This window comes from Pseudonaja textilis, chromosome 1, assembly GCF_049901715.1.
Source record: "Pseudonaja textilis isolate UNSWEBS1 chromosome 1, rPseTex1.2, whole genome shotgun sequence".
Lineage (NCBI taxonomy): Eukaryota > Metazoa > Chordata > Lepidosauria > Squamata > Elapidae > Pseudonaja > Pseudonaja textilis.
Window position 1 is genome coordinate 61,608,542 of NC_141990.1, and position 21,768 is coordinate 61,630,309.

The following is a 21,768-nucleotide window of genomic DNA, read 5'->3' on the forward strand; positions in this document are numbered from 1 at the left end:
CACTAAAGAGTAAAACAACAACTTCAACAGTCAATAATTTATACAATGTAAACTTGGAAACATTAAGTGGTTAGTATTAGTACAATAACGCATGCCATGTAATTATTCAAATCAGTAAAGAGGCATGTCTTACTTGCCATCGTAAAAATTACAAATTTAAATTCAACAGGATATTTTGTACAATGACACCACAGCTCTGAAATGGCTTGTGATTGCAAGCTCTTTTAAAAATCTCCTTTTCTAGTCTCTCAGAGAAATCTATTGGTTAGAGTTTTCTCCATTTTAATTAGCTTAATCTGGCAGTTTTTGTTTAATTATAGGCTTTCTGGGTTTGTTCACTAATCTGTGATCATCATGCTTTTAAACAGCTGTTGTTGCAGGACTTTGGCCCATAAAGCTAGACTAGAAATATTTTTTTTTAAAGTAATCAAAGTTTTCAGAACATTGCTACATCCCAGCCTATCCTCAATGGACATGAAGTTGCATTCAGGAGAAAACTTCATTGTTTCTGTCTTGTTAATCAGCTTTTGAAATTAGAATGAGGATAAATTACAGTGATCAGGAATAAAATGTTACATCTTTCAAATGTATTAACATATCTGAATAAGGTATACTGTATACTCATGACTCTATTTCCTTTCAGTAAACTATGTTATATAGAGCGAAAAGTAAAAAATAGAAAACTAAAACAGTTAAAGATATTGCATAACTATATATCATTTATCCTTTCTACATAACCAAACCATCTCAATGAACTTCTTTCTTAATAATATCCAGTCCACGTCATTCAATCTAAATTTTCTTTTTTTATTATGCACACTTATTAAGTATCTATTTCAATCCTGGTCAATTTACTTTTGTTTCTCCTGACATACCCAACTCGCACTTCAATATAACAAAGCAGACAGAAATATGGTTTTATAAAATCATTTGCACCTCTTTCAACAAATATCTGTTCCTCATAATAGATCATACTACCCACTTCTCTTCTACCAGTACTTGCCCACCTTAAATTTTCTCCATCCATATTCGTCTGTCTAATAAATATCATACCAAGGTACCTAAATCATTCTCAGTATTTCCTTTAATAAGTCACTAATATGTAACATATTTTACGGCATTTGCATGCCATCTAACTCGACAACTTGAGGCACCTTACAATGTACAATCTAAAGACAGCTATAACATGAAAACACAAATGATACTGAAATTTACATTAAGAAATTATTATGTAATAATTATGTTTTTTTAAAAAAGTTTTCAAAAAGACGTAGTCATTTCAAGTAGACATTAAACAGGATGAGAGATAATTTTCTCTGATGCAATCCACACTGGTATCCCCAATTACTTGATCCCTCCTTTCCCAACAACACAAAATGGCATCAGCCACTCAGGAAAGCGTAGAATTACCTCAGAATGGTATCTCCAATTTCCAACTTTTTAAAAGGTTATGAATGTTTCTGACAGATTTAAAAGGATAAGAAGAGTGCCCTTCTGTCTCCAAGTTCCTCTACAGATAATCTTCAAGAACATCAATGTAGTCTTCATACCAGGCCTAGGTTTAAAACCCAACTAAAAGGACCCCACATAATCATTCTTATTCAGAGTTCTTTGCATCTGAATAACAACCACTTTCTCAGAAATGTTACAAAGTGATAGAATCATCTGAATGTAAAAATACAGCACAATGACGCCCCAAGCCAACATACCTGAAGTGTAGTCATATTCCTTATACATTCATTTCTAAGTTCAAGAAAGAATAAAAGTATAATTGTGCATACCTCTCTTGCTCTATTCAATATTGAACTTACAGATTTTCCTCACTTCAGTTTCATCCCACAATATTTCACCACTTTTAATTCCATTCACACTGCTGTACACGTCTTCTTGAACCCCTTTCGCCTATTTCTGTGCTGTGCTGCCTTATTGTGGCAGAATATGTTCCTGGGATGATGAGCAAAGAAAATTGGGACTATGTGCCAACAGTATATATAGTACAGTAGTATACAGTATATTCCCAGCAGGGTCACCAAAGATGTGAAGGTCATCCCAGCTGCCCAGCTAAAGCAAGCCGGCATCTATATTGGGCAGCACCAATATAGAAAGATGCTGGAGACAGACAATCATTTTAATGACAATGGCATTCATGCTGCATAGGAGAAGGCAATGGTACACCACTTCAGTATTTTTACCAAGAAAACCACATGGATAGAAAAGAAAAAGTGACTCACAATGCCCAATGTTGGGCATCTTTAGTCAGATGACATTCAACATACTATTTAGGATCTTCCAGGGCAGGGGAACCTTTTGGACCTCAGGGACCACCAAACTCATAATTTTAGATCCCAGGGACCACAAACTGGTTCTGTGGGTGTGGCCTAATTTGTGGGTGTGACTGGCTGGGCATGGCTTGTATGTAAATATTATAAATTTTTATATAAATATTAAATTTGTTCTTTAAAAAAAGAGCAACTTTTATCCAAACTCAGGCAAAACAGGCAGACTGAGTTGCTCACAGAATCATTCAGTGATCTATATATCTGCCATCGGCTAGCTCAGTCTCTCAAATTTGCTTGCCATTAGTCTGCTAATGAATTTGAATTTGCTTGCAAGCAAACCTTCAGTCCTAAGGGAGGTTCAGCTGTACTTAAAAGCAGAGCTGAAGATCTAAAGACTAGCTAGAAAGCAAGAAATCCAACCATTTTCTGCTTCCTAGCTAATCTAAATCTCCCAACACAGCGAAACAGCTGATGGCCGGAAAAAGGAAAAATAGCAATTTAGCAGGCAAGTTTACCAGGTAAGGAATGAGCGGGTGGGGTGGCTTCCCACGGGCCATGTGGGGGGTGCAGCCTTGTGTTTCTGCGCACTGGATTAATTGCTTTGGAGGGGGTGCTCTGCGGGTGAGATTTCTCTGTGGGCCACCAAAATTTTCTCACAGCCCACCGGTTGGGGACCACTGTTCCAGGGTACTAAAGGTGTTTATGATATGGATGAATTAAAGCCATTGGGATATCTACCTGCTAATATTCCCAGAAAGTGGGGCATTTCTACAGAAACTGTAGAAGCAAAGATAATTACAGTAAAAAACATGGAAAACAAGCATGAACCCGGGAGAGTTCAACATGATAAAAGATGAAATAATACTACTAAAAATTGTTATTTTGGCATCAGCAAGCTAAGATGCATTAACATCATACTGACTGAAACTTTTAGTCAGAAAATCACCATATTTATAACTGAGGATATGAAAATAAAAATTAGGGGTGACTTTTATAATAAAATGATGTAAGAACAATACTTGGCTGCAATGCAATTGATGATCAAATAATATCAATTAGATTTTGTGGACAACCGTTTAATCTGATGGTAATTCAAGTTTATGATCCAAACACCCATGTAGAAGCAGCTCTGGATTAGTTTTATGATTAACTTCAATTTGAAAGTGATGGAAAATGCAAGCAGGATGTACGGCTTTTGATAAAGAATGCCTAAGTTGAAACATTAAAGAGGAAATCTCAAAGGTGCTGAATGTTGTACAATTTTTTCAAAACTCATCTTTAGTTCTTTCGGTGCAGGACATGCTATACTGCAGTATTGACTCCTTATCCACTCTACTATGCAGAATGGAGTCTATAATACTATTAAGTAATAGCCTTTACCAACAATTTATCCCTTCACAAAGCCTACTATGTTCCAAAACCAAATTGGCACACAAAGAGCAAATCAAGACTTTTGGAAGAACTGAGTTCATCTGAAGTGAAATGATAAAAATGAGGATCAATTTCCCATACTATGAAATTCTACACTTTAGGTCAATTGCTATTATTATAGATAACAATCTATAATATGAAACCCCCAATTTTTACTTCGTTCGTTCGTTGGTTCATGGATTTCTTAAAGGAACAGGGAGACTAAAAAAAAGAAAACCCAGACAATTAGGATTCAATTGTTTGCTGTTACTTGCCACAATGGCAAAGCTCCAAAACTGCAGTATCAACATCCAAATACAGATATATCTAGAGACATACCAAGAAAAAAATGTGTTCTGAAATATCAGACCACAAAAATGAATAGTTTCCAGCTACCTGAATTCAATAAAAGTTAAAACAGGTTTAGTCCAGAGGCAGGCTCCGTATAATCTTTGACTTAGCAGTTTTCAGAAAGACATGCTTTGGAGCATTCAGAATGCTATCAGTTACAAATATGTTGAATTTCTAAGTGATTCTGAATCATCTAAAAATACAATTATTAGCTACAGCAATAGCACTTAAGACTTATATACCACTTCACAGTGCTTTACAGCCCTCTCTAAGCAGGTTACAGAGCCAGCATATTGCCCCCAACAATTTGGGTCTCATTTTACCGACCCTGCAAGGATGGAAGGCTGAGTCAATCTTGAAACAGTGAGAATCGAACTGCTGAACTGCCAGCAGAAGTAGTCTGCAGTACTGCATTCTAACCACTGCACCACCACAGCTCTTAAAGCATTCAACAGAAAAACACAATGGAAAACCAGAGAACAATACCCTGAAAAATACCCAGTGTAGTTACTGAAAATATTTTAAGCAATTTGAAAAATATTAAGCATTCTATGAAAAGATGTTCCACACCACAAATCTACAGCCTGATAAAAGACCAATAAATCCCTATATACAATGAAATCTGAAATCAGGACCTCCTCTGCTAAACATAGGGAACATCAAATGGTCATAGGTGCTCCTTGAGTGTACAGTATTAAGTAATTTAAATAATGTATTGATTCTGGTTCCAATAACAATTGTACCACAGTGTTTTATAACATGAGATAAAAGTCTCCTCCCCAATATCTGGAACATATGACAATATATTCATTGCTCACAAATACTAATCACCACGAAAGAAATGTTTCTCCCTCTCCCAGTACCCAATGTATTAGAATGTAACATTTACCTGAATACTGGCTTCTATTTGTAAAATACCGATTACCAATTCAACAGTAAGCAACATGATCATAAATTACTCTTGTAGCACGGAATAATACTACTCACTATCCTATCTTATGCAAATCCCCTACCTCAATGACTAAACTAAATGCTTTTTGGTACAGAGAAAATACTTCTGTTATTGCACTCTCTCCATTACCAGCATTTAGAACCAGAGCAGAAGGCCCTTATTTAGCTCATCAGAGGCCTTCTACAAACCGTTAATCCCAGGGTGCAGCTGTTTCTCAAATGCACTGGCATGAGCAAACTGTAAACGATTTATGGCGCGTGGCAGAAGGACTGTTGGCTTCTCCCATGGGTGGAGTTTCACTTTAAGATCATGTTTGGACTAATGTTTATATTACATGTTGTCAATCAAGCTGCAAACACTAGATGCAAAATACTCACTGTATCAGCTGGGGGCCTATGACTGCACTCAATGATAGAAGAATTCTTTCAACAATAACTAAATATTGGTGAGAGGGAGATTTAGATTATACTGTTTATTAATTAAACCTGCAAGTCTTTTAAAGCTATTAACAAAGTTTTGAATGTATTGCTTGATAAACTCACAGATTCATAACATTTATAAATTCCATAAAAACATAAATGATATATTCCATTTTTCATATTCAATTTGAAGTCATGTTCACATTTTTAAACCTTACTCTTTCCAAAATTATTGGGAACATAACTTCCCAAAATAACCATAATTATAGTTATTAAACCAAAATAGAAAACAGCAGGGCAACTACTCACCAGGTGCATGAGCTCCCCATCACTTTATATTTCTAGCATAAATTGTTTATAGAGATGGTTGTGATGTTAAATAAATGAACAATGAAACTGGCAATCAAACTTGGAAAATGACTATAAACATAACCAAGCTGTGGAATCAAAAGATATTTTAATTAAATATATTGTCATTCCTTTGTTTTAAATATTCCAAATTCCCCTTACAGTAATTTAAATGGTTTAAAAATCTGTAATTAGGTAAAACATTAAAATTCCTATTAGCCTATTAATTATTTTTACCTTCAATTCACAGACTGGGATTATCAAATTACCCTTCTGTCCCAATAATTTCCAAATAAGCCTCACAGAGGTTAATGCTTGAAATGAAGTAGAATTGTGACAATAGAGGAACCAAGCCCCTGCCATAATGTAAGAAGGATCTAATGATGATGTAATAACTTTTAATTAATGGTTTTGGACTTTATTACCAGAATCCCATGGAGAAATAGAAGTCGATATACATGTTTCATGGTAAAGGTAAAAGTCAGGAAAGTTAAAACACCCATCATTTTTGATAACTATCATTGAGATAAAAGCATTGCCCTTCAAATAAAAACCTTCTTAACAATTTCTTAACCTGCTTGAAATATCCCTAAGGTATTAACATGGGAGTTCACTTTGAACATATATATATATCCCTAATAAACTCAGTGGAATTTTACCATCTATTTCTATCAATAGTAACATGAGATAAACTGTTTAAATATTTACATTACTGAATTCTTTTTTTTTTTGGATACTTATTCCAAGATATTTAAAAGAGTTATCTGATATAAGGCTGTACAATTAACTAATGCTAAGAATTTGTTGACATCCACTTTTTGTCTGTACTTGTTTGTGAGATAAAATGAACAAATGAAAGCATTTAATCTTTTCTCTTTGCACTGAAGGAAAGGTTATATGAAACCAAGGATCATTCCTAATCTTCATTCAGGTATGATTATAGAGGGGCAATTACAACTGCTGAAAAACTGCTAAAGCCAAAGTAAATATTTCCAAATCTCAGTAATTATGACACAAGCTTTTATATATGAAATATTACATTTATTTAGAGATGTGTAAAATTCATCAATCCAGGAACAAACTGTTCTGAATAATTTCAGAACATTCTGTTTCCATCTGGATCATGCCAAAATTTCTTCCAACCACACTGTTCCAGGAAGATGTCTGGTGGTATCCAAAAGTAAATTTTCTGAATTGGAAGCAGTTTCAGTAGAGCCAGTGCCGATCTTGCTGCAAAATAAAAATGTTTCACTGACATCTTATGTCAAGAAAGTCTCAAAGGATTCACTTCCAAAACCCATCAAACCATTTTCCAGAATGACATGGTGATGCATGTCCTAAGATTAACCAAACTGAAATTACTTGAAAATGGGGCACTGCAAACTAAAACGGAGATTAAATAGTTAAGTTCAGTAGTTCAGTTTAAGGTGTTTCAGATTCAGGACAATATATAAGTCAAGGCAGTAGAGATTCAAAGAAATTAAGACAGTCACAATATCTCACTTTAAACAGTAGCTTTGTAGGAAGCCCCACCTCTCAGGTTAAAATATTCTTTATTCTTAATATTAAAAAGAGGCAGGATAGAATATTTCCCCAAAGGAGAAATGGAGAAAAATCTTAACAAAGGCAGAAAGCAGCCCCAGTCTTTCTGCCATAGGAAAACAGCTTCAAACTAAAAAGCTTTAGGAATACAGATTTTGTATCCATTCAGAAAGGCTGGGCCAATCTATTCATAAACAAAACACCTTCAGCCACAGCTCGGGAACTGAAGGGATTAAGAATTTGCGTCCCCCCCTACCAAATTCTAAGGACAGGACATGACCTTTAAGACATAAAAGGATTTACCCACCACCATTAGAATAGCAAAAGAAACAAGGCTCACTACATTGCACAATCTCCTGGAGTATCTCAGAACCCTATAAAAATCCATCCTTTCACTCAGTCATTTTGTCAGCCACCCCAGAAACATTGCTGCTGTCCCTGAAGTTTTTGAAAACCAAATAAACCTTCTTTCCTTGCAGTCAGCCTCCATTTTATTTCTAGCACCTTTCTCCTGACTTGGAACCAGACTAGATTTTTCTTCCCACACCATAAAAGAAAACAGACTTCTATTATAAGAAAGCATATTTATTCCCTTTTTAACAAAAGGGACAATTTAGAATGTTGTGAATAATATTTTAAAGCTTTTAAAAAATTAAAAACAAGAAAAGAAATAGAATAGAGATGTTATGCATGTGATTTATTCCTTACCCCTCCAAAATACTCTCAAATTATCAATTGCATAGTCAAAAAATTGTGATCTTAAATTTAGCATAAAGGGTTAAAATAAATATGATCATGGAAAGTAATTAACAAATAAAACACAATACATTTTAATGGTGTTCATTTATAGGAACATATTAAAGCACATGAGACAAGCTGCTGTACATAAATAGAAAGCAAATCTCACACTCACAAGCACTGATGTTACCCAGTTGGGTAATGAAACTTCTGCAAATAACCAAGCTAGAGAGCACCAAAGACTTCACACAGTACAACCCTGAGCAACACATATTTTCCTCTATTGCAGGGGTGTCAAACTTGATTTCATTGAAGGGCGCATCAGGATTGCATTTTACCTTGGAGGGCCAGAGTGGGCGTGGCCAGAGTGGGTGTGGTCAGCTCGACATCGTGTCAGAGGTGCCTGTGGTGGCCCAAGCCCTCTGCCAGAGAAAACAGGCTCCTGAGCTCTGTTTTCGGCTGCAACAGCTCCTGTAAATAACCCTCTGCCAGTGAAAACAGAGCTCAAGAGGGCTGTGTGCAGCCCACCCGAGTTCTGTTTTTGCTGGCAGAGGCACCGCAGGCCAGTCCTTCGCTGTTTCCAGGGTGGCCCTACGGGCCAGATCTAATCACCCCGCAGGCCGGATCTGGCCCCCGGGCCTTGAGTTTGACACCCCTGCTCAGTTGGAACTTTAGTTATAGCAACTATTTAATAACATCTTATGTTCTAATGCTGTTGCTAACTGAAGGATGTTAAAGCAACAACTGGAGGAACATACAAACCAAACATGTTCAATGCAATTTCAGGAGCAAATAGTGGTAAAGTCTATTTAGTATGATAAGAATAAAATATTGTCTTTGCTAGATGCAAACTTCTGACCATTAATCTCAATTTGTTTAAAGTAATAATTAACAGTGTCTTAACTTACCATCGCAGTTACATCAAAGCGAAGTTGTAATCCAATAAATGAAATACTGTAGTTATAGGTCATACTCCAAGACAATACCCTTTCAACAAACTTCTCTTTAATGTCACCTACTTAAGTCAATTTAGGCGAATGTATTTATTGCCAATATTTATTCCACTTTTCCACTTAAAAGACACTTAATGAGGCCTGAAAATTAGGTACTTAAACAAATTCTTATACTCTACAGAAAAGGATTAAAAGGATCTGTTTTGGTATATAAACAATTCCTAACAAAATTCATTTTAATTTTGTTTTCCCAAGTCCTTGTTCATTTTTTACTGGTAAAGCGAGACTAAACTACAACCAAAAAATCTTCAATTGTTAAACATCTTCCTATTCTCTTGTTATTCTTCTTCAGTTTAATTTAAAAGAACCATGTGTAAAATATACTTAGAAGATTACATATCCCAGATATGTGTCAAGGATAATAAGTGATTGCAAACATTCTGTGTGTATACATAGAACTCAATATGTAATCTTTGCATTAACATTTTTTTAAAATTCAATTTTTCATTCTGGATCAGACCCAAAGGATTTAAAGTTCTAAGCCCCTTAGAATGAAACTTCACTTGATTTTTACATACAAAAATGAAATAAACATAAAATATTAAAATGCAAAGTGAAAAAGATACTTTTTACAGAAAACAGGGATTGAGGAAACTTGTATTAGAATGCATACAATTGGCAGAATATTAGAATAACAGAGTTAAAAGGGACCTTGGAGGTCTTCTAGTCTAACCCCCTGCTCAAGCAGAAAAACTTATACCATTTCAGACAAATGGTTGTCCAATCTCATCTTAAAAACGTCCAGTGTTGGAGCACTTACAAATTCTGGAGGCAAGTTGTAAGCTGCTGACTTATATTTAAGTGATTGTCCACTAGGATTCCAAGATCTCTCCCACAGTTACTACTATTGAGCAAGTGCATTTGTTTTTTCTTGCCTAAATATAGAACCTAATTTTTCTCATCACTAAATTTTGTTTTGTTTGACAGAGCAGGTGTTCAAAACTGTCAAGATCCTTCTGTATCTTAAGCTTTTCTTCTGGAGTGTTGGCTATTTCTCTCAGCTTGGTGTCATCTGCAAATTCGATGAGTTTCCTGTTTATCCCCTCATCTAAACAACTGATGAAGATATAGAAGAGTACTGGGCCAAAACAGAGCCTTGCTGCACATTTCCCTCCATGTAGATGCAATTCCATTAAGCACTACATGTTGAGTATGTTTGGTCAGCCAGCTACAAATTCAACTGTAAATGTGTAACTTAACACGAAATTATTAAAACAGATGTACTGTATAGAATATAATAGAATTCTTTTATTGGCCACGTATGATTGGACACACAAGGAATTTGTCTTGGTACAAATGCTCTCTGTATACATAAAAGATACATTCGTCAAGAATCATAAGGTACAACACTTAATGAGTCATAGGGTACAATAAGCAATCAAATCACACTAGGAAACAGTCCATATAAATCGTAAGGATACAAGCGACAAACTTACAGTCAAACAGTCACAAGTGGGAGGGGATGGGCGATAAGGAGTGATGAGAAGATTAATGCTAATAGTAGTGCAGATTTTGTAAATAGTTGGACAGTGTTGAGGGAATTATTTGTTTAGCAGAGTGATCGCGTTCGGGAAAAAACTGTCCTTGTGTCTAGTTGTTCTGGGGTGCAGTACTCTATAGCATCATTTTGAGGGAAGGAGTTGAAACAGTTTATGTCCGGGATGTGAGGGGTCTGTAAATATTTTCACAGCCCTCTTTTTGACTCATGCAGTATACAGGTCCTTGACTGAAGGCAGGTTGGTAGTAATTGTTTTTTCTACAGTCCTAATTATCCTCTGAAGTCTGTGTCTGTCCTATTGGGTTGCAGAATCAAACCAGACAGTTATAGAGGTGCAGATGATAGATTCAATAATTCCTCTGTAGAACTGTATTAGCAGCTCCTTGGGCAGTTTGAGCTTTCTGAGTTGGCGCAGAAAAAACATTCTTTATTATGCTTTTTTGATGACGTTTTTGATGTGAGGTGTCCATTTTAGGTCATGTGATATAATAGAACCTAGAAATTTGAAGGTCTCTACTGTTGATACTGTGTTGTCTAGTATTGTAAGAAGTGGTAGTATGGGAGGTTTCTTCTAAAGTCTACCACCATTTCTACAGTTTTGAGTGTGTTCGGTTCCAGATTGTCCCAGTTACATCACAAGGCAAATTGCACAACCTCCTGTCTGTATGCAGATTCGTCACTGTCTCGAATGAAAAAAGTGTGATTCTGCCTAGCTTCACCTGCTGCTTCCTGTCTGTTAGGAAGCTTATCATCCACTTACAAGTGTGTTCAGGTACCACTAGCTGGTTTAATTTAGTTAGAATAATGTCTGGAATGATGGTATTGAATGCTATACTTAAGTCTACAAAGAGGACCCTTGCGTAGGTATTTGGAGATTCAAGGTGTTGTAGGATGTAGTGCGCAGCCATATTAACAGCATCATCTGTCGATCTATTTGCTCGGTATGCAAACTGCATGGGATCTAAAAGCGGATCCGTGATGATTTTCAGGTGGGACAGCACAAGCCTTTCAAAAGTTTTCATAACTGCTGATGTTAGAGCAACTGTCTGTAGTCATTCAGTTCCTTGAGGGAGGCTTCTGTGGCACTGAGATGATAGTAGAGCACTTGAAGCAAGAAGGAACACAGCACATCTCTAGTGATTTATTAAAGATTTGGGTGAAGATGGAGGCCAACTGGTCAGCACAGACTATTAAGCAAGAAGGAGTTATCTTGTCTGGCCCTGGTGCTTTTCCTGGCTTTTGTCTGTGAAATAAATCTTGCACTTCTTTTTCAGTGATCACCAGAGATTGTGAACCCTATGGGTTGAGGTCAGTTGTAGGAGGCTTGGCTGTTGTTTGGTGTGTTTGAGATGGGGGTTGTGGAGATAAGTGGCTGCAGTTTCCTTTCAAACCTGCAGTAAAACACATTCAGGTCATCTGCTAGTTGTTGATTTCCTTCTGCCTGGGAAGAAGGTTTGCTGTAGCCAGTGAGGTTTTTAAGAGTTTTCCACATATTTGCTGGTTCATTTGTTGAGAACTAATTCCTTAACTTTTCAGATTAGCTTCTTTTTGCTGCTCTGATCTCTCGTTAAAATGTTTCTGGCCTGATCGTATAGCACTCTGTCACCCTTTCTGTAGGCCAATGAGGAAAGAGTCCAAGTTGAATTACAGAAAAGCTGGAAAATTATCCTTGATTAGCAGGACAAAATCAAAGCACTGTATAAAAGAAATATATGACTACTTTTAAAGCATTCACACAAGATATTCCTGTACCCCAAAGTAGCAGAAACTCTTTAAAAATCAAGAATTGATTTTGGAATAAACCAAAACATTGAACAAAAATAAATAAGACTTCCTTCAATATTTGGTAGCCTAGATTCATTAATATAAAATCCACTAATCTCCCATTCAATTGTTTTAGAAAAACAGACTTGGAAGTATCCTGGATTACTTGCTTGGATTATCTTTTGATAAAATAGGGAAGGTAGAACTTTTAATCAGTTCTCATTAAAAATATAAAACTATCTAATAGAACTGAGGTATACATCATTTAACTACCTGTTGTACTGTGATATTGTAGAAACATAGCCAAATCTTTAAAAAAGTTTTTAAATAAAGAACTATTTACACCTATTGCAACTGAAGCCAATAATAAGAGCAATTGTACATACATTTGGTAGGTTACTGAATTACCAATTAGTTGTCTCCCTTTGACGCAGGTAAGCAAACGCAAGGCAAAGTAAATTTCTACAAATTCAGTACCTTTCCACATTCATACATATACATAATCAAATGCTCTCTAGCTGCTTTTCAAAATCCAGGAATTTCAGAACTATTAAAAAAATGTATATTAAATAGAAATATTAAAAAAATGAAGCTTGGTAGGTGCATTTCTAGAACACATTTTTGTAGTTCAGTTTCCCATGTCCGCCATCAAGGTTTTGGTGGCTGCAGAAAAATGGTGAAGTACCTTACCTACCCCTGCTTCAAGTTGTGATTTCAAGAACTTTAATCACCCTGAACTCACTGCATAAATACGTCCTCAAATGTCCATAACCTTGACGAAATTAAACAATGCTTTGTCAAGAAAATAAAAAAAGTAAAAAATAAATACCACAAAAAAAGAAAGGTATATTATTATTATTTCAAAATACATAGTTATAATTCTATATATAATTATCTGAATTATTATTCAAGTATATATATGTTTCTAATACATATACATCAGAGGTTATATTCAGCAGGTTCTGACCAGATCTGGAGAACTGGTAGCGGAAATTTTGAGTAGTTCGGAGAACCGGCAAATACCACCTCTGACTGGAGATTTTACAGTATCCTTCCCCTGCCACACCCATCAAGCCACGCCCACAGAACCAGTAGTAAAAAAAATTGAATTCCACCACTGATATACATATAAAACATTCATGCTTTTTTGTGTTTTAATTTTTTTCCCCATGTTTTTGGTCATTATTTTAAAAAGTAGTAAAATAATAAAAAAAATTAAAAAATTAAATTATGCATTTGTTACGAAGTCTAAGAACAAGAATATACATCCTTCAGGTCCTCAAACTCGACATACAACAAAATAGTTGCAACCTTTCTACAAACACTGGATATTTTCTGATTCAAAACAGCAATTAAGGGGATAGCTGCACCGCCAGTTTCATTTTTCCTTGTACTATAATGCTTATTTTATTCAATTGCATACTTACTTAAAGGAGTTCCTCCTTTATTATCTTCTTTTGTCCCAATGGCCCCACAACGTCTCCATGGTAGAAATCTAACAGCCTTCAAATCATAATTAGGGCATTTGTTTTAGTATAAATTAGACAAAGGAGGATTATGTCAAACTAGTACACTCTCCTGATTTTCTCAGCCCCCAAGACAGCAGAGTTTCAAGATAAATGCCAACTAAAGTTCACTCAAGCCTGCGACGTGGAGAGACGGATGGAAAGATCAAATTCCACATGCTTCTGTGCTTTGAGAGTAAGTAAAAGAATTTCCTTACTGCTTGAACCTGGAGAGCTTCCAAGTAGAGAAATGAGCTTGATGACTTCTTAAAGATGGGAACATGATTGCTTTACTCAATGGAGGTAAAATTGCTTCACCTCTGAAGAGTGAATTTATCACCTCATGGAGACCCATCCCCAAAGCTTTTTTGACAGCGGCAGACTTAATTCAAAAGGTGAACTTTTATAAATCAACCTGCAAATCCTTTCAAGTGGTGATTTTTGTCACTTCATACAGCCACAATGGAACTTCAGCAAGCTGTGATTATCTGAGCTCTTGAATCTGATTAAGCACTGCACACAAAGAAAAAGAACAGCATTAAATACCTAGAGCTGAAAGTAACTCTGGTGGCCTTTTATGTGAAAATCAAATTGTAATCTCATTTTACCTCTGCAAAAATTCCCCTCACCAGTAGTGGCTCACAAATCATAAGTTAATTTTTTTTTAATGCTTTACATCAGCGGTTCCCAACCTTTTTTGTACCACAGCCCGGTACTGGCATCACAAAATGATCCACGGACCGGTACCGGCATCAGCACATACGACCAAGGCAAGGTGAGCCAAGTGACCGGCCAGCCAACCATCCTCCGCTTCTCCCTGCCACCTTCAACTCCTCCTTTGTACCTTCTCACGGTCGATGGGCTTTTCAGGCTCTTTCTTAATCTCCTCCTGAGTAACGCGAGACTCCACCGCCATCGGCATGGCTCTTTGTTCGAAGCCGCCCCCCCCCTTCGACGAAACTAAGGTGCGAGGATTCCTTCAGCACCCAAACGCCGCTTTCCAACTGACAACCGACAAGCTCACCTGGAAGCACTTTCTCAAGCGCCGTCAAAACAAGATGGCGGCACCCAAGCAAAGTAAGTGGCCCGGTACAAAATGATCCACGACTGGCACCGGTTCAGGGCCCAGTGGTTGGGGACCCCTGTTTTACATTATTCATTTGGTTAAGTGAAATCAATATTGATCAGAATGAACAATATGATAGCAAAATTATTTCAGTCAGGAAAAAAACTGAGGTTCATGGCACTTCTTAATGAACCCATTCTAGACCAAGAGCCTCAGTTGAGAAATCTCTCTAAATCTTACCACCACCTCAAGAGGAAACACATTAAACAAGAGGCTCTTTCGGCATCTGTTCCCTATTTCTCAACACCCTGAAATAGCACCTTTGCAACCAGTAGAATTTTCTGTCAATCAAGCAGCTTATCGTTTAATATATTTGCACCATGAAACAATTATAATCACTCGAAGTTTTCCTCTACTTTGCATGTTAAAGTGTTTGCAGAGTATCATCTGCAAACCAGCCACAGAATAGATTATCTGAATGGGCACAGAACAAAAATGGTTTGAGTCTTTAAAAAGAACAGGCAGTGATAAATAATACGTCAAAAGGGAACATAAATGTGAGAGCATATGAATAGTGGGAGAAATATATATATATAAAATACAGAGGCGGCATAATAATGGAAGACAGATTTTTTTTTTAATAGTACCATTCATGATTAAAGAAGTTAAAAGAAAACTGAAAGTATTATTTCCTTCAACTGGGCAAGTTGCAATACATTTCTATAGTTAATTCTTCTATAGAGGACATGTATTGTAGGTCAATTTAATAACTATTCTCAATTTTTCTCTGATGGAAAAATCCCTTTGTAAAGTTAAAATATAGAGCATTGTATAATGAACTCTTCCTTTCCAGAGGAAGAAAGGAAAAAACCAAAATTAGATCTATGTCCTATACAGATTTCTTATTTGAGTTACTTTATTAGGAGACATCAGCCTCTTTAAAAATGATCTATCTAGAAAACTGTCATTGCTTACTTTTGTTAACTATGGAGATCAAGTCATGCCAAGTTCTGCTTAAAGAGAAGAACCAAATTCAGACTCTGAATCTGTACTACAAATTCCTACAGAAATACAAAGCATGAAACAAAAGGACTAGCATATCAATAGAATAAAATAGTCCTTGTAAAATGAAGAAATAAGCAATATTAAGTGCCAATGTCTAAATCCTGTATTGTGAAACTTGGTCACTCCAATAAAAGATAAAATTTAGATTTTTTTATGCAATAGGTTTTTATTATTTTTTAAATAAAACATAACAAAAAGTGGTAGAAAAATAGAGGTCATTTATTCCATCCTTCTGAGGTGGGTAAAATGAGGACCCAGATAGTTGGGGCAATATGCTGACTCTGTAAACCGCTTAGAGAGGGCTGTAAAGCACTATAAAGCGGTATATAAGTCTAAGTGCTATGCTATTGCTATTCAAAAGAGACCTAAACAAAGTTAAAAAGGAAAAAAAAATGAACTACTCCTCACCAACAATCAACACACAGATAAACAGGGATTAACACCAGAATTTATACCAGACAAAGCTGCATTAAACAATACCCAAATCAAGGAACGACCAAGAAGAAAAACCCCTCTTCAATACTGACAGGGCTAGCTTAAGCTACTATATATAAACAGAGAGCATACCCCACCTCCTCTAGCACTGCAAATGTTACTTACTCTGGTAACACAACATTCGCAAGCAAACAGCCAAGTTAAGAGAACACCAAATACTCCATTTCCTAGGGAATTCTCAGTTTTCATGGCAGGTCCTATTTCCTAGAGCTGAGAGACAAGGACTGGCACTAAGTCAACCAGCTAAGGTGAGACTGGAACTCACAGTCTCTCAGTTTCTGGCCTGATGCCTTAACTCAGGGGTGGGCAACTATGGCCTTTTATGAATTATGGACTTCAACTCCCAGAATTCCTGAGCAAGCCATGCTAGCTCAGGAATTTTGGGAGTTGAAGTTCACAAGTCATAAAGGGGCCATAGTTGCCCACCTCTGCCTTAACTGTTACATCAAACTGGCTCTCACACAGAACCATATAAAATTTTCAAATGAAGAAATTATTTTGGATTACATGCACTATTTTCAAGCAAAGCAGAAACAACCGTCAACTGAACATGAACAACATCTCAATCACCACATCTAAGATTACTTTACTATCATGAAAGATGCATCTTTCGTGTGCTGGTATTATCAGTATAACAATTTACCTCTCTCAAAAGACAAATATGCAGTCTAAGTTTAAAACCACAGCTCTAAATAAGCCTTTCTCATTTCCTCTCAGTGAAACCGAGATTAGACATTATTGCCCATCAGTTTAACCTCATATGACTTTTTCCCCTTTCATATCTTCAGTCAACAACTTCCCTTGCCAGCAGGGAAGGGAACATATTGGTTAAGACAGCATTCACAATTTCATATTTTTATTTGGATTACATTAATCCTAAATAATTATATTCATAATTACTGCTATATATTTCTAAAGTCTGTATCATTCATAGTATCTGGTACATGAAGAATCAAGCATCTCCCCATTCCAGCCACACGTATTATAATATATAAATGGGTGGTAAAATATAGCAATTCACACTACATAAAGCCACCTGAATTTTCCAAAATGATGCAAGATTATGAGTTGCTATATCTCTTCATTAAAAAATAGTTAAGGAAACAAAGGGAAGGAAAGGGGAGAAAAATGATTTCATGGGACAATGTAATCTATACCGATTACATTTTTCCCTCTCCTGTCCCCCTTTTTCCTATTTTATTCAATGTGGAAACTTGCAAAGTAGCAATGGTTTTGTAACATTTCATTTGGTGTAAAATAAATTAGCCTCTATAGATTAAGTTTATTATGGCCAACACAGCTAAAATTAATTTTTAAGTCACTGTGACTTTCAGCTGAAACTATGTAAAGTATCATTGTTTTTCAATTCATCAACGTCAGGATTAAACTCATGGTGTTTGTCTTTGGAAATAGATTATATTTCTGTTTAAGGAACTGATCCTTTAATTCTGCCTCAGAAATAAATCTATGTCCCACCTTCATAAATCCCTTATTTGTATTCCCAATCCACATTGCACTGCAGTTCATCTCCAAATACTGTGCAATTTATAAACAGGGAGTTGCTTCATATTAGAGCCACTGTATGCACAAACAAAAAAGCAGAAAGGCACTTTCTCGTTTTCTACAATTTAAGTGCATCTGTTCTAGACTTGTAGAACCTTATCTATTGCTGCTATCTTGGCTGAGAGTAGATTCTGTAATATCCCCAATTATAGGTGCTTTTTAATCTTGGCAAAGGATAGACTGGTTCTGATTTAGTCCCTCTTCAGATTTTTCGGACTAAGTTAATTCCTACCTTTTCAAACATTTCCAAGTGACAGTTCGCTCACTGAGTGGAATTTCTTTGAAAATAGAAAAGATATGAAATTGCCTTTATGTGTTTATCATCAGAAAAAGTATTTTTATAATAATTAAAATAAAAGTAATGTAAGATTTATGTAAAACTCCTTTCAGAATGTTTCTATAGTATTTTCTTCAACTTACCTTAATATGTACCATTATTAATTAACTATATCTTGGCTCTTGGTTGTGACCAAGTTTTGTATACATGTTTACATTTGTTTACTAATTTCCATATTATTATTTGTCAAAATGAACCTATTTCCTATGTAATAATATGACTATGTCATACAGCATAGTCATTGTTTGTTCAAGTATTATATCCATTTGGTGTGAAAATTCAGATTCTAAGGGTATGTATAAATTAGGTGGTAGATATTAAGTTTTTCTTTAAAACAAGTAGTTTAAATAAACAATGTATCACTTATAACTGAGGCTACACATTTTCTTAACTGTGTGTTCCATAATTCATTCAAATATATATATTTAAAAATAGCAAGTGAAAGAGAATAACAAGATCAAAGTTTCCTAAGTCTTAACTTTCCAATAATATACAGAAAACCATCCTGCAAAATAATAAATCATACATGACAAACTAAATACAATGTGCAGATGGATAGAAAAGTTGAATCTAAATGTCAAATTATAAACAAAGGAGCACATTCAGAGGAATGGGCTATTTTCAGCATGTTGGCTAATGAGTTATTTTCTGAATTAAAGAGTTGGCTTTTCAGTTAATTCAGACGTATATTCCCAAATCCAGATATATCACCATTTTACTTCACACTACATTCCATGCTATTTTTGATTCAATTTTACTGTGAGAAGGTTTATTTATTTCCACAATACATATGTTTGGCAGCTGCATAATATGGAGCCTCGGTGGTGCACTGATTATAATGCAGTATTTCAGGCTAACTCTACCCACTGACAGGAGTTCGATCCTGACCGGCTCAAGGTTGAATCAGCCTTCCATCCTTCTGAGCTTGGTAAAATGAGGCTCCAAACTGTTGGAGGCAATATGCTGACATTATAAACCGATTAGTGTTGTAAAGCACTACAAAACTGTATATAAGTGCTATTGCTATTGCTATGCTAATTCATGTCAATGAAGTAAGTTAATGAAGTAAATATAGCTATCTGGATTGTATTTCAGTGCAGTGTAAACCTAGACAATATAAGTACTGTAACCCATGAATAGACATGTTGGGCAAATACAGCTTTTATTTTATGTCTGCTTCATTTTTTACTTCACAAAAGGAAATAAACAATTTTATTTTTTGGTAAGACTAAACCTAGGTGTTCAGAACTCATGTTTAACTAAATCAGATTTTTATTGAATAAACCTAATTGGGTTCATATGATCAGTTCATAAACTGAACCAGAAAGTTACTCCAACTTTCTGAGTTTGCACAGCCCACAAGCTGCAAGATAACAAATCATATTCTTGCATAGCACAAATATAATAGAACTGGAGAGAACCCAAAGGACCCAGAGATGAAAATATATTTAACCCAGATGCTTGAAGTTTGCTAAGGGCCATGCATGTAAGCACTCTTTCTATACACCACGAATGCAGTTTCATTATTAGCTTAATCCTGAGAAATCGCAGCTCAAAATAATCTAAGCTACAAAGTTCGCTGAAGGATTTTGGATCCGTTGCTCTCCTTCTCCTTCCCATATCTACCTTGAGGACTGCTACCAATGAACGATGGAGAAAGGGAAGCGTGCTATTTTAAGCGTCTTTAAAGTTTGGCAGAACATAAATGCAATTTGTAAAAAGAAAAAAGAAAAACATCCTCTGCAACATGTCGGCGTTAAGATAACCATGCGAGGATTTGCAGCCCAATTAAAAAAATAAAAATAAATCACCGTGACAGGACCTTTGCTCCTTTACCCGTTTCTAAAGCCTTCTCCACAATGAACCTGCATTGCAATACACCGCTCGTCCTCGTCGTACCGTTCTCCTCATTGTACCTCACCCCCAACTGCCCTCGCCTATTCACAAAGCCAACCCAAATGCCTGCAGAAACCACCCTGCCCGCCGCTCTCGCTCGCAGGAAGACACGGGGGCAAAAGCTGGCGCCAAGTCTGAACGGCTGGCACCAAGTCTTTACCCTAGTGATTGGGCTACGTCAGTTCTCTCTCCCCGCCTCCCGCAAAATCTCGGTGCGGGCTATATTTGAGCGCAGGCTGCTTCGGGATTTTGTACCTTGCCTGGGAGGGCGAACTTCAGCTGCAGCCTTGCGGTTACCAGCCACAAAGCCACACCGTCTCCGGGACCGGGAGGCGAAGACGCGACGGCGCTTAGTTCCCGCCCTTTTCCCCTCCCACCCGGGCGGTTCATAAGCAGGCAGCTCCGAGGGGGTAGAGCTGATTATTATTACCTCCACGGGATCAGGGGTCCTGAGGCGAGGATGAGCCGCCTCCGACCCGCAGCGGAGACCCACGCAGTTCATCTAACTCTTGAGGAGTTTGCGGCTCTCTCGGCGACGGGGAGGCTGCTCCTGCCCGCTCAGTCGAGCTGGAGGATCGGATTCCTGCTTCGTCGCTCCGGCCCGAGGCGGATCATTTCATATCTTCGGCAAACTTTGCCTGCTTTTTTTTTTCCCCCCTCCCACCCACCGCCCGCTGCCCCTCTCGGCCCGGACCCTCCCGCTCAGCTCAGGCCGCCATTTTGCCGCGGGGCACGCCGGATAATCCGGCGGAATCCCCACGTAGCGGCGTGGTTGCATCATCACCCAAAGGGGGGGAAAAAAAGAGCCGGAAGAAAGCGAGAGGGGAGGGGGAGGCTCCGCTGGCGTCGGGAGGGTTGCCATGGCACTGGGAAAATCGGGGGTGGGGGAGAAAGGTGTGAGGGGCGCGAGGTGGTCCTCGCGCTTCTCTGCGGCATTTAGGCGGCTCTTCCGCCGCGTTCATCCCGAAGGAAACTCTCGAGGAATGGAAAGGGGCTTCCTTTTGAATGCGACTAAGTCTGGAGCCAGAAGCTGCAATCCTTTCACTCTGGAATAAAACCTGGCCTATCTGGGTGAATGCTTGGATGCACTATCCCACATTTTAAAGTATTTGAATTTCCCAGACCCAGAGGCACTCGCTGCCTTGGGTGAATGATGGAGTTTTCAGCAGAAGGTGACAAACTTAGATATGTGTATGTGTGTTGCTGTAAAAAGAAAAAGGGTTGGTGATTTTAAAACATAACCTGTACTTTTTCAAATCAAGAAAATATTGATTATGGGCCATCAAATTGGGGTCAGCTTTTAGCAACTGCTTAGATTATTCCCCAGGATGACCTGTCCCAAAATTGCACTTCAAATCTTATCACCCAGTGGCTTTGTTAACTGAATCTATCCACTTTCTGCGGTTTACTTCCACCTTTTCCAGCAACATAGATTTATCCAGAAAGCTGAGTCTTTACATAATGTCCCCAACATTTCAGCCTGCTCATTTGTGCATTGACTGAGAGCTCTGGACTGATTTGTTAAAT

The 21,768-nt window shown here is 37.2% G+C and overlaps 1 protein-coding gene across 4 annotated transcripts in view; it reads right to left on the reverse strand.

The window, feature by feature from the left end:
• The window catches only part of TJAP1 (tight junction associated protein 1), a 60,869-nt gene extending 39,882 nt beyond the window's left edge, over positions 1-20,987 (reverse strand). Inside the window, exon 1 of one of the 4 annotated variants that reach the window (XM_026695540.2) lies at positions 20,672-20,987. The gene's annotated coding sequence lies outside the window, so the exon portion shown is untranslated. Of the gene's footprint in view, positions 1-13,741; positions 13,818-20,167; positions 20,412-20,671 lie in introns of those variants that run through there. The other 3 variants (XM_087935752.1, XM_087935737.1, XM_087935744.1) reach the window with 3 other exon arrangements.
• Positions 20,988-21,768: the final 781 nt, after the last annotated feature.